This window comes from Cydia pomonella, chromosome 24, assembly GCF_033807575.1.
Source record: "Cydia pomonella isolate Wapato2018A chromosome 24, ilCydPomo1, whole genome shotgun sequence".
NCBI classification, from domain to species: domain Eukaryota; kingdom Metazoa; phylum Arthropoda; class Insecta; order Lepidoptera; family Tortricidae; genus Cydia; species Cydia pomonella.
The window spans coordinates 10,814,516-10,828,012 of record NC_084726.1 but is presented as its reverse complement, the minus strand read 5'-3'; the positions used below and the strand labels follow the sequence as shown (position 1 = coordinate 10,828,012).

The following is a 13,497-nucleotide window of genomic DNA, read 5'->3' as shown; positions in this document are numbered from 1 at the left end:
GTGATACTAGTTGCTGCGCCGTCAAAGAGAACAGATAACGTTGGACACTTGCTTTTCACAATTAAACTTTTGATTTCAGGCCATAGATAATGCCGTAGCACAACTAGTAAGTACTTATGAAAGGTTGGTAATCATCCTTACATGACATCCAGCGGTGGCAGCATGTTTCCATTTTTATCACTTGTCACTATGCCCGTCACTTACGCGATTATATACTTGTTAGAACGTGACAGGCATGGTGACAAATGATAAAGAGCCGACCATCTTAGCCCTACTGATCTCACAACAAAAAAAACAGGAGATCGATTCTATTTTAACAATTCGTTGTGGTACTTGTGGTATTGAACACACACACACACACATACACAATTACACTATTTAACGATAAATACATATAAATCTGTCACAAGTACATAATATTATTTTTACAATCAGCTTTCAGTCAAGTACCGTGTTTAGGCAACGAATCTTGCTGAATATATATCTAATACTCCTTTTCGTACAGTAAATTATCTGTATCTACACCCACAACTATTAATATTAATTAAATCTAGTGATAAGCTTAGTCTAATTAGTTTTAAGTATGTATGTAACCCATAACTTGCATGTCTGGTTTAACTGTAAATGTAAGTTGGTGAATAAATAAAAAAAAAAAAAAAAAAAAAGTATATTTGTTTACACTTTATTTCACATGACTCAATCAGTGTAAACGATCTTCAAGGTCTTCAAAATAAGTATCATAACCGTAACAAGATATAAGATCGGAATCGCGCTTTTTGCTTAGTACCATCCACGACATAAACATGGAGGTTTTAGAACGCAGTGTGGCTGAGGAACGGTGAATTATCTTATTATTAAGATGACGAATTGTAAATTTTTGCGTCAGGTATCTTGATTTATCCCAGCAATTACAAAACTCATGAAAGCATTATTTGGTGAACTGGGTATTCAAGGCATCGACTTTATTTCTGTAGTTGCCATTACACGATTGGTTAACTTTTATAGCAAAGAAAATCGTATCAAAGATGCCTCTTTTTAAACAGACAATTTAATTTTACCGGCAAATGAGACCGGTTCAAACCTGTAAATTTTCCATGTAGATTAGTCTAAACACACACTTAAATTCTATAGTTGTGATTTTTCGATTAATTCTTGTTCTTTTTACTTTAAACAGTAAAACCCGTGTTGCCGTATACGAGCTTATAGAATAAGCTAGCGAAAAAGCAAATTCACTACGCGCGAGCTATGGGCATGATGCGCGGGTTTCGGGAAGGAAGCAAGCGCCGCAATTTCAGATTTTATTGTTTAACGATGCGTCACCTTAGCTTGGTTTTGATATTTTACAAATGCATTTCTTACAGGGAGGCGCACAAGGGATAGTATCAAAATTATCAGGACCATTAAATGTAAGTGACTCACATGATAATACTAATAATAGGTAGTTTTAATAGTTTTATTTTATAACCCCCTTATTCATAAACGTGTAATAAAGTTACGATGCCGCTAATAATCGTTTGTCCCTTTCCGACGTATTCGTATGATGGAAAGGGACAAACGGTTATTAGCGGCATTGTAACTTTTTTTTTATACTACGTCGGTGGCAAACAAGCATACGGCCCGCCTGATGGTAAGCAGTCTTCGCAGCCTATGTACGCCTGCAACTCCAGAGGAGTTACATGCGCGTTGCCGACCCTAACCCCCTCCCACCCCTCGTTGAGCTCTGGCAACCTTACTCACCGGCAGGAACACTATGAGTAGAGTCTAGTGTTATTTGGCTGCGATTTTCTGTTGTTAGTACATGTTTATGAATAAAGGGATAAGTGTCAAACTTACAATGTGCTGTACTTAATAGTACATTATGATACAAGTGCGAAAAATAGGAAATTCGAAACGAGTGGCGATAAATTAAAACACGACCGAAGGGAGTGTTTTAAATCGACACGAGTTACGAATTACCTATTCGCACATGTATCGTACAACGTTTTACAGTACATAATACATATGGCCCTTTAAATGTTCGATACAGTAACGTAATATGCAAATTTTCGCACTAGTGCGGTAAAGTAGCACAATATGTACTGTAAAATTCATTATACGCAAATTTTATTTTGTATTTCATGAAGACAATATTATGTTTTTATACTTAAATTATCATAATAGTTTTATTATAATCAAATAACTAAACTTATCAGAAACCGTTATAGTAACAATATTGTCAGCTGGTTATGACCGAAACATTATGAAAATAAAACAATATTTTCAAAAGTTTGTTGCACACTACTTAGGTAATTTTGATGTCGCTAAATTTTTAATAATCACATAATAATTAATTATTTTTATAATTAATAATTTGTGTCTAGATGGTCTTTAAAGATAATGGTGGTTAAATAATAAAATTAGTAATAATAATTGTCATAAATATTCAGTATGAATATTCTTATTTTATTTGATACACAATTAACAATTAGTAAAAACTAAACTACAAAACTTAAAACCTAGATCTAAAAATAAATAAAACTAGTCTTAAAATAAAATAAAACTATCCCCCTGCGGCATGGTGCCGTAGATGCTAGCAGCATTTCCTCGCTGTATCGCAAGACTAATCGTAATAATAATTAATTATTTTTATAATAAATAATTTGTGTCTACATGGTCTTTAAAGATAATGGCAGTTAAATAATAAAATTAGTAATATTATTTTCAATTACAGTCCGATAAAAAGAAGGTAAGTAATAAAACAAATAAGCAGTAATAAAACCTACGTACTCACGAATTTCTCTTAACGATAGGAGAAAAAAAATGACTAATTTTTTTTTTACAAATTATGATACAATTTCGTAAGAGACAAAAAAATATGTAAATTCTCGTTGAGTTACGAAATTCCCATACAGTAAGTCAGTGGAAGATTTTGTAGGACAAAATAACTGATGTCATTAAGTTATCGTGCATTTTGCTTGCTTGTCCGTAATTCCGTAAAGCCTGACCAGTAATATGATCACGCGCCATGTTGCGGAATTTCATTGGAACTAAAATTTTCATACTAAACTGAACTGTCATGCTATACATGAGAATAACAGCGCCCTCTTGACAATGAACATATATTTCTGGTCGGACTTTACTTGATTATGTATTGGCCCGAGCGAGACGCACGATAAAACATGAGTCAATAGTACATTACGATACAAGTGCGAAAAATAGGAAATTCGAAACGAATGGCGATAAATTAAAACACGACCGAAGGGAGTGTTTTAAATCGACACGAGTTGCGAATTACCTATTCGCACATGTATCGTACAACGTTTTACAGTACATATGGCCCTTTAAATGTTCGGTAACGTAATATGCTAATTTTCGCACTAGTGCGATAAAGTAGCACCATAATGTACTGTAAACATCATTATGATGTCAATGGTGAATTGGCTAAATTGGCTTGTATTAAAAAAATATCCTCTAGATCACTACACTTATAGCAGGGTTAATATAGTTTATTTCCTATTCAATACGTATTATTAAATGGTTTCCTTTTTTTCAGTTGGTATGTAAAATTGTGGTTAATTTCAATTTCAATTTATTTATTTTGCTAACATACACATATTTCGATTAATACCTATTAAGTAAGATATCGTGCCTTGACCTTGCCTCGCAAATTTTGCGATTACTAGACGAAGATATCGGATTATATCCATCGAACCCGATTATTTTCTCTTTTATATTAAATTTTACAGTATTAAAGGCAATTTTTAGGGGAGGGTGGGGTATCTACCATACTATAATATTCTTTATTGGTCGCCTATAATTTAAAGAGCTGGTAATGATGGTAAGAGACCGGATGGAATGACACTAATTCCGTGGAAGTTGGGACGGGTGCTGGTGTGGGACGCCACCTGTGTAGACACCCTAGCCCCGTCTCATCTCCACGGCACTTCTGTTAAGGCTGGCGCGGCGGCAGAGGCGGCCGAAAAATTAAAAAAAACTAAATATAGGGGTCTCGGCACCGAATATAATTTCGTACCATTTGGCGTCGAGACCCTTGGTTCGTGGGGTCCGAGCGCCTTTAACCTTTTTAAGGAATTTTCTAAAAGGATTAGAGAGGTCACTGGTGACCGCAGAGCTGGCAGCTTCCTCGCTCAAAGAATTAGTCTTGCGATACAGCGAGGAAATGCTGCTAGCATCTACGGCACCATGCCGCAGGGGGATAGTTTTATTTTATTTTAAGTCTAGTTTTATTTATTTTTAGATGTAGGTTTTAAGTTTTGTAGTTTAGTTTTTAGTATATTTACCAAATAATCATTAAAAAAAAAAAAAAAAAAGAGCTTAAACTAAACAATACATTGCATTGGAGTTAACACGGACAACAGACACTGGGTTAATTCTGGCAACTTCAATAATTAAAAATAATAAATGGAAAACATACAAAGGAATTGAGCACGTTTTTTTTGGGATTTTGAAGAAGTTTGAGTTTTCCCTTATGTGTTTTTAATTTACCCACTGTCCCCGAAGTGTTACATTTCTAATGGAAATTAAGTTAAAAATAACTTTTTTATTAATACTCATATATTTTCCTATTCCAGTTTTTCAATGTAAGTTGCAAATTGATTAGTTTATATTCCTCCTTAAATATCCTGATAGCCTGATACTAATTCACTAATTTACGCTAGGGCGGCACGTATTGCAACCCTATGAGGTACAGAACATTACGGCCCAAAGAATCTGGAATTTCCTGGATTCAACGGGCATCAGTAATGAACTTTAAAGGGCTGTCACAATAGACCAATGCCTGGTCGACGTGGCATTCAAAGGCCCACAAACTACAATAATAATAATAATAGCCTGATACCAATTCACTAATTTGCGGAAAAGCTAAAAGGAATGATTTTGACTATGGACAAGTCGATTGTTTCATTTAAATTGTATTATAGTGGCCGATGACATTTTCTAATATAGTAAAGAAAAACACTGCCTCTAAGTAAATACTACGGATGAAAAATTAAACGATAATAAATTAAAACAAAATTCCAACTAACAATAAGCCACCGAAGTTTAATATATATTTAATGCATTAAGAAGTATTGTCTGTAAATATTTGAACCAGGTTTTGTATTTTGACTCATATTTAATCATATTATAAAATTAACAATCTGCATTTGTGCATTAAAATTAGGCAGGAAAATAATTAAGTGATATATTTATTCAGATATAAACTAAGTAAATTAAATTGTTTACTTTGATTTCTAGACGGTACGGAAATATTGTAATAATTTTTATACTATTTTATATATTAAATATATTTCAAAAATGATATGACAATAATATGAGTCTTAATATTTGACTAACTATTTACTAATTTTCTTTTTTATTTATTATAGAAAGTTGTTACTAAGGTGGTGGTGAGTTTACTAGTTTTATATTTTGCGATTGAAATATTAAAAAGAAAAAATTATAAATATTTAATTTGATTATTTTCTTTTCCATTCTGTTATACAAAGTGTACACAGATTTTTATCCAAATAGTTTTTATTTCCAAACAGTGTACCCACTAAAAACAAAAGATAACTCAACGTAGCTGGATTAAGTATTCAGCAAGCAAATTTCATATTAATAAAGATGGTAGTGACCCTGCCTATGAATGGTTCGAATCCCGAGAAGGGCATTTATTTGTGTGATGAGCACAGATATTTGTTCCTGAGTCATGATGTTTTCTATGTATTTAAGTATTTGTATATTATATATATCGTAGTCTGAGTACTGTGAAGGTTGGAAACTTCACAGTCTCGTGGTAGATAACTGGCAACGATTATATGAATTCAGAACTATCTCCCTGCTGAAGGAATAAAGATCTGCAGGCGATTCATTCCGAAAGCGGCAGTCATTTATGGTAGTCGATATTTGTGTTATTACTGTTTGAAGAAAAAATATATTCATAGATTATCAGAAATCTACCTCGAGCGTTTGCATTCCTCACCGCAGATAGACCCCTTTACAGTACCCACAACACAAGCCTTCTTGGCTGACCGTGGGACTTAAGTAATCAATTTGTGTAAGAATGTCCTTATTTTTTTTTTTTTTGTACTAATTTTGGTACATGAAAAATTCTCAATCCAGCGTTGTCATTAATATTCATTACAATTTATTCTCTAAAATTTCAGCATGACACAGTACCATCGGTATGTACTTACACTAAATTTTTAATCATAAAAGATTGACTCAAGGAAGCATATGACGGATGATCGGTGATCAGTGTGATCAAGTGTCGCAAGTCTCGACCTGGGCCGTTTTAACGTGAGACATTCTTCGGTATAACCAAAGATATATAACTCCGTATAAAATAAATAAAGTCTAAAAAAAACGTGTCTCGAAAAATCAAGAAAATTTTTTGCTCGAATAGATGGCGATATACCTTTGACTTATACTCGAGTAAATGGCGACATCATTTGATATTTAAGAAATATCAGTGAAAGAACATGGGTCAAAATAGCCTATGTCATTCTAAGAGTCTTAGTCCTACGTCGATAGATGGTAGTAAATTTAGTTGACTACAAAATTTACTTTGACAATACGCCTCTATATTGAATTCTCTTTGGTTTAACTGACTCTAGTCTCATATCCTATTTAAGAAGCTCAGTACCTATTTAAGAACGGCGCTAGAAGGAGAAGGGTCTGGGTCCGGGCCGAGGTTTCCGACACTTTGTTTTCTATGACGAATGATCACCGTGATCAGTAGTCACGTGATAAATTCTATAGAAAATTTAAGTTTCGGACGCCTCCTCCTTCCACGTCTTTTTAGTCATCCTTTATTAACTATTTCTCCGAGTTGCAGATTTGCAAGAAATAAATGTTCCCAAAAATCTGAAAAAATATTTTATTTGAATTTTTTATCCACTTTCCGGCCTTTCTTCCTCAATAGAAGACTTCAATTTCATTTTTTTTTTTCGCATTTTCAGGGTCCTCAAACAGTAATCAATGGACCGCAGGTACGAACCTCCTTATTCATAAATTGTTTATTGTTTACTTATTTATTACAAAATATATAAGCATTACAGTCAACAAAAACCATGTCGCTTATATACTAACCCACATAATATACATATACATTTAGATAGACATAACCACAAAAAATAATACAACTGTCATAAAAAATAAAAAGTTAAATTAAATCAAGTAAAATGTCACAATACATTAAAAATGCATGTATTCGTTGTAAATCATTTTTAACTTAAAATAATTCCTTACAAGCACTACACACAAGTATTAATTAAATAAATTAAAAAATGATGCGCTACAAGCCTCAATTAGATAATAATGTAAACTAAAGTAGAGTAAATAAAGAAGCACTCCAGTGGCGGGCCTTATTCGAACCAGCGTCTTCGGCTAATGGCATGGACCTCTAAACCACTGCGTCAAGAAGAGATAAGAGGATTACGAATTTAGGCGATAAAAAGTGACAACTATGATTAATTTCTAGTTTTAATTATTTCAAATATTCATAATTGTTAGTAACATCATCTTTTTACGTTAACACCGCAGCTCATGGGAGCCTGGAGTCTCTTTGGCAACTAATCCCAAGATTGACGTAAGCACTAGTTTTGTGAAAGCGACTGCCTTCTGGCCTTCCAACCAAGAGGGTAAACTGAGCATTATTGGGATTAGTCCCGTTTCCTTGCGATGTTTTCCTTCACCAAAAAGCGACTGGCAATTATACCAAATATCAAGTCGTTGTGTCGATGTGGTCGTCGTGTTTGTTATACAAATTTAATACAGTTTTTTTATTGCAGTTCAATAACGTGAGTACCACTTTTCTTTGGATTTTATTTTTTATGACACTTTTATCTCTAGACCTACGTTAGAAAAAATTGATATATTAAATATGTGATAATAAAATATTTACGAACTAATCTGAGTTTTATTGCTTTTAAATATTTATCTTAAGTGTAGTCAACAAACTTTGTCTTTCTAGAGGAGAAAATGCAGTTTTTCGTACTGATTTCATGGAATAAAGAGAGCTGTTATGAATCTTATGATAAAATATTTTATAACAATAAATTGAGGAACACTTTTATTTTCAGGATCACATTGGACAGCAAAGTAATACTTATAATTATAACAAACTCAGAGCGGTTAGTATTTTTTTTTCTGGCGCTTAGAATTATGTACTATAAGTAGGTAAGCTTAGTTGTATCGTAAGCGAATCTCAAGATTATCTACATTAAAATACGGACAAAAGAAAAAAGTATGTTTCTAATGGTGGTTTTTAGATAAAGGTGTTAAATGCGCGTTTCAATTTTTTAAGAAAATTATAAAATTATTTTTAACCTTAATTGTATTTACAACAATTTTATGTTATTTTCAGGAAAAAAAGAAGGTACCGTATTATTGACATAGAATTATTAGAAAACAGTTCGCTTTATGAGACTTTTTTATTTAGTTTGCCAAAACCGTAGTAGCTACTGATCCTTTAGAACAGTTATATTTATTTTGTTTAACCAAGAACAATGAAAATATTTAATATAATTAATCAAGCAACAAATAATATACTATCACTTTGTTCTAGACGACCATTCTGCTGCAATAAAAATACATTATTTGAATAATTAACATTTGATTTTATTATTTTAGCTGGTACGTATTTTGATAAGCATATAAAGAAATCGTTGCGAACGAAACAAATATAAATTAAAGCGGCTCTGCGGAGTTCTAGAGAATGCTTGAAATGCGACTTAAATGTTTTAATTCCACAAAAACTAAACATACAGTCTATTATTAAAATTTTACTTGACCATATCGTTGGGTGACTACCGAAACTAAAAAATAATTAAACAAAAATCAACCTTATTTAGGTAACTGTACGGTTCACTATGCTATGAACTTGTGGTGGTAGTGGTCATTAGTGAGTTTTGCTGGTCACCTGACGATATACGACTAACATTCGATACACGATGGAAAAAAAACTAAATCTGGCGGTAATTTGACATGTTTTCTTCCTCTTACCATAAAGTTTACCTTACCATAATAAGTCGTATAGTAGTAATAATAAAGTTGATTTTTGTTTAATTTGGCGATTGGTCTGGCCTATGATGCTGATGGTCCCGGGTTCGAATCCCGGTAAAGGCACTTATTTGTGTGTTTTTGTTCCTGAGTGATGGGTGTTTTCTATATATATAACCCCTCAGCTGTGGGAAAGCCGGACAGGCTCGATCAACTTTGATATATATCATATATATGTAACCACTCACTTGCTTCATATTTTTCAGTGACCTCTATTATTATAATAAAATAAGGGTGACAGCTGTCGGGGTCTCTCACAGCTGAGGGGATAAGTATGTATTTATGTATATACGGGGTTTATATTGGGTTGCATAAAAGTTTAAATCATATCTTTGATACACATAACAACTTGTGTCATAATCATCATTACACATACAAATGAAAAGTCATATTATATTGTGTCATACATTTTTAGCCATAATATTTGATGACTTACATAGCAGTTCTCATATATTTTTTGTGAATACCTAACGAACCTAAGTTAAAATTTTATGCGAATTAAATTTATGACTATAAAAATTATGACATAACTCATTTATGACAAACCCAGTTATGCTCAGGAATAATTCTGACTAAAGATTTTTATGACTTACAATTTTATGCATAAAGTGTTAAGTATGACAATTAAAAATATGACAGAAGTTATTATGCGACCAGAGGGAGTCCCGTATATACGTACTTATATATATCGTCGCCTAGTACCCATAGTACAAGCTTTGCTTAGTTTGCAGCTAAGTCTATTTGTGTCAAATTGTCCCCAAATATTTTTTTTTTGCAATTAGTGAGCGTTGGTTGTATACCGTCGCATATGAAAGAATCACGCAAGTAAATGCATATTTATATATCTTTAATTGTCTGCATGCTTGTCCCCTTGTACATGAAGGTATCGGCACAGCTAAGATATAATAAAACATTTTATAATGTTTATGTATATTGTAGTTTACGGTATCTGAATAAAATAGAATAAAAATGAAAAGAAATATAATGAAGTCTCCTATAGGCAAAATAAAAAAATTGTTACCTTTTTTTAATTTAATATTTGGTATTAATTATAGGGTCTTCTCATCGGGGTACGTTGTTTTCCTGTAATATTATCATAAATAATAAATTTTATAAGTAGTAAAATTATATTACTATTTGAGTTACATATGCCTACGCAGTCGCTAGCGTAATTGTTAAATGCCAACTCATGGTTTACCTCACTCGTTCCTCGCTCAGCGCATTGGAATTGTCAAATGCCAACACATGGTTTACCTCACTCGTTCCTCGCTCAGCGCATTGGAATTGCCAAATGCCAACTCATGGTTTACCTCACTCGTTCCTCGCTCAGCGCATTGGAATTCCTCACTCGTTCTTCGCTCAGCGCATTGGAATTATCAAATGCCAACTAATGGTTTACCTCACTCGTTCCTCGCTCAGCGCATTGGAATCGTCAAATGCCAACTCATGGTTTACCTCACTCGTTCCTCGTTCAGCGCATTGGAATTGTCAAATGCCAACTCATGGTTTACCTCACTCGTTCCTCGCTCAGCGCATTGGAATTGTCAAATGCCAACTCATGGTTTACCTCACTCGTTCCTCGCTCAGCGCATTGGAATTGTCAAATGCCAACTCATGGTTTACCTCACTCGTTCCTCGCTCAGCGCATTGGAATTGTCAAATGCCAACTCATAGTTTACCTCACTCGATCCTCGCTCAGTGCACTGGATTTGCCATCCAGCGACGCGGCCAGTCTTATGGGCACATTACCAAATGACAGCGGCATAGGAGATATCTGTACATATAATTTAGATATATAATTGATTATATAATTTAGACCCCATAGGTTAAGATAGATTTAGTTTAGTTTTAGTTTCAAATTGTATTATGATTGTTATAATTTTACAATAAATAAATATTAACTTAAGTTTTAAGCGTGTTTTGAATAAAGTTTCTTCTATTTTATTTTATTATTATTAAAGTCGGCTATAATATTCTTTTTGTGAAATAGATTTGAATTCCTTTGTTATTGCAGATTGAAACGGTAATCAAACAGTTTCATTACGCCATTGTTATTCTAAGTTCTATCTAAACTATTTTTCTTATCACAGGACTTTTTTCTTGACTATTTGAGCCCTGATAGAACTTAGAAAAGTGTTATTTGGTTTAAAATTCAATGACTAAGAGGCCAATTCAAAATTTAAAACTTAGATTATGACATTAAAAGCGAGATGAGGAGCACTGGTGGCCTAACGGTAAGAGCGTGTGACTTGCAATCCGGAGGCCGCGGGTTCAAATCCCGTCTCCTACCAATGAGGCTTTCGGAACTAAAGCATGTGCCAAACGGCAGACAACCACAGTTTCTGCAAAATGACCTTGGTAGAAAACAGCGGTTTTAAGCCACGTAGCAATTAAGTGGTTGAAACCAAATTCAGCATGACCTTTAAACGCCCTTGGTAGACAGCCGTACTCTGCCAACCACGCGGAGTGCTAGGGTCGGCAACGCGCATGAAACTCCTCTGGAGTTGCAGGCGTACATAGGCTACGGAGACTGCTTACCATCAGGCGGGCCGTATGCTTGTTTGCCACCGACGTAGTATAAATATATATTTATATGTATATAACTTTTATTTTATTTCTTTTCAGTCTGATGAACGCGACAACCGCCAGATTAACATCGTAATTAAATTAATTTTAAAAATATTTTCATATAACAATTACTCAATATAAGTTGAAATGCGTACAACTAGTTTTATTTTAAATGCTTTTTCCATGTAACTAGTTTTAACCAAAGTATTTGGAAAATAAATACTAAAATGTTTGTTCATAGAAAATGACGTGTCTGTCATCCGTGATTAAATATTATATAATTATTACCTATTTACAACTAACGGCAATGAGAATCTATTTCATTTAAACCAATCAAGCATTTCAAAGTGATTTATTTTACGCTTTCGTTTTACGGTCGCCATCACATATATCGGAGCGGCCAAGGTCACAAATATCTGAACACGCCTCTATTGTCAAGACGCTGGAGTGCGTGTTCAGATAATTTTGAGCACCTCGCCCGCTCCGATATATCTGATGGTGACTGCATGATAAAATTTTTGATTTTCAGAATAATTATTACGGACCGGACGGGGGACGGGTAAAATATTATTTTTCTCAATCATGTTCGGAATATTTCATTAGAAAGACATTTCATTAAAATTTAGAAAAGAAAAACGCAGCGAACAATATTGTGTATAATATATTCCGCCATTTTTTTTTTTTCATAGAAAATAGCCGAGAATCGTATCCGAGAGTTGTTTCCTACTTGTTGAATTGAATCATATATATGGCCAAATACAATTTATTTAAGTTTCATAAGGTATATATTTATTTTTTCTAAATTTTAGGTCAATGGACAACAGGTACATTTAATACATTTTATAAAACGAAGTCCACCACGTCTGTCTCTATGTGATAAACTCAGAAACTACTGAACGGATTGTCATGCGGTTTTCAGCTATCAATAAAGTGATTCTTGAGGAAGGTTTAGGTTCTGTCTTCGGAATTATGTGTAAAGGAGGGTCCAATTCGGGGAGATAAAAATCCCTGACGTTTGTTAATATTTACATTTTTACAGTTAAATACATCTAAGGAGATCTTACAATTCAATTTGTTAATATTTGAATATGTTTGTATTAGAGCATCAATCGAGCTCGTGCATACATCTACACATGTATTAATCACATTAAATAAATTGGCTACACTTAACGATTACCTTATACATTCGTATATAATTTTAAGTTGTCTATAATTATTAACGTTTACAGAATATAAAATACCTTTACACAATAAAAAACTATGTTATTTTTTAACTACTCTGTATCTTTAGGTTTAAATAAAAGTAAATAAACAATTTGCACATTTTCGGGTAGTATAACATTTATTGGTTAACCATTTATTCTTTTAAAATTATGGCGTCAGTCCAATGGGACTATTTCGCTAGTATCAAGGTATTTGGAGCGCTTAAATAAGACTAAAATTGTATGGTTAGTACAAGACAGTGTACGTTGATTTTATCAGCTCTTGCAAAGCGATAGCTGGACGTTAAAAGTAGCACGTGCACTGAAAGCTATCAATATTACACTTTATACAATATTAATGAGCAAACAACAAAGAAATCAATCACGAGGCGTGACTATCAAGATGGCTCTCGAACCGGAACCAACCAAATACAAAACCGCCTGGATCTGTCACTGAACGACCTGACTTTACAAATACAAAACCGCCTGGATCTGTCACTGAACGACCTGACTTTACATATACAAAACCGCCTGGATCTGTCACTGAACGACCTGACTTTACATATACAAAACCGCCTGGATCTGTCACTGAACGACTCGCTTTACAAATACAAAACCTCCTGGATCTGTCACTGAACGACCTGACTTTACAAATACAAAACCGCCTGGATCTGCCACTGAACGA

At 33.6% G+C, this 13,497-nt stretch overlaps 3 long non-coding RNA genes across 3 annotated transcripts; all 3 read left to right on the top strand.

The window, feature by feature from the left end:
* Nucleotides 1-79: 79 nt before the first annotated feature.
* LOC133531013 (uncharacterized) lies at nucleotides 80-2,725 on the top strand. The gene is made up of 3 exons (XR_009801428.1): nucleotides 80-106; nucleotides 1,362-1,406; nucleotides 2,711-2,725. It is a non-coding gene; the product is annotated as an uncharacterized LOC133531013 (long non-coding RNA).
* Nucleotides 2,726-5,313: 2,588 nt separating this feature from the next.
* Nucleotides 5,314-8,115, top strand: LOC133530849 (uncharacterized). Its single transcript, XR_009801384.1, has 5 exons — nucleotides 5,314-5,387; nucleotides 6,147-6,164; nucleotides 6,942-6,971; nucleotides 7,773-7,781; nucleotides 8,064-8,115. It is a non-coding gene; the product is annotated as an uncharacterized LOC133530849 (long non-coding RNA).
* A 1,981-nt stretch (nucleotides 8,116-10,096) lies between these two features.
* Nucleotides 10,097-12,434, top strand: LOC133531185 (uncharacterized). The gene is made up of 4 exons (XR_009801492.1): nucleotides 10,097-10,112; nucleotides 11,668-11,700; nucleotides 12,140-12,169; nucleotides 12,420-12,434. It is a non-coding gene; the product is annotated as an uncharacterized LOC133531185 (long non-coding RNA).
* Nucleotides 12,435-13,497: the final 1,063 nt, after the last annotated feature.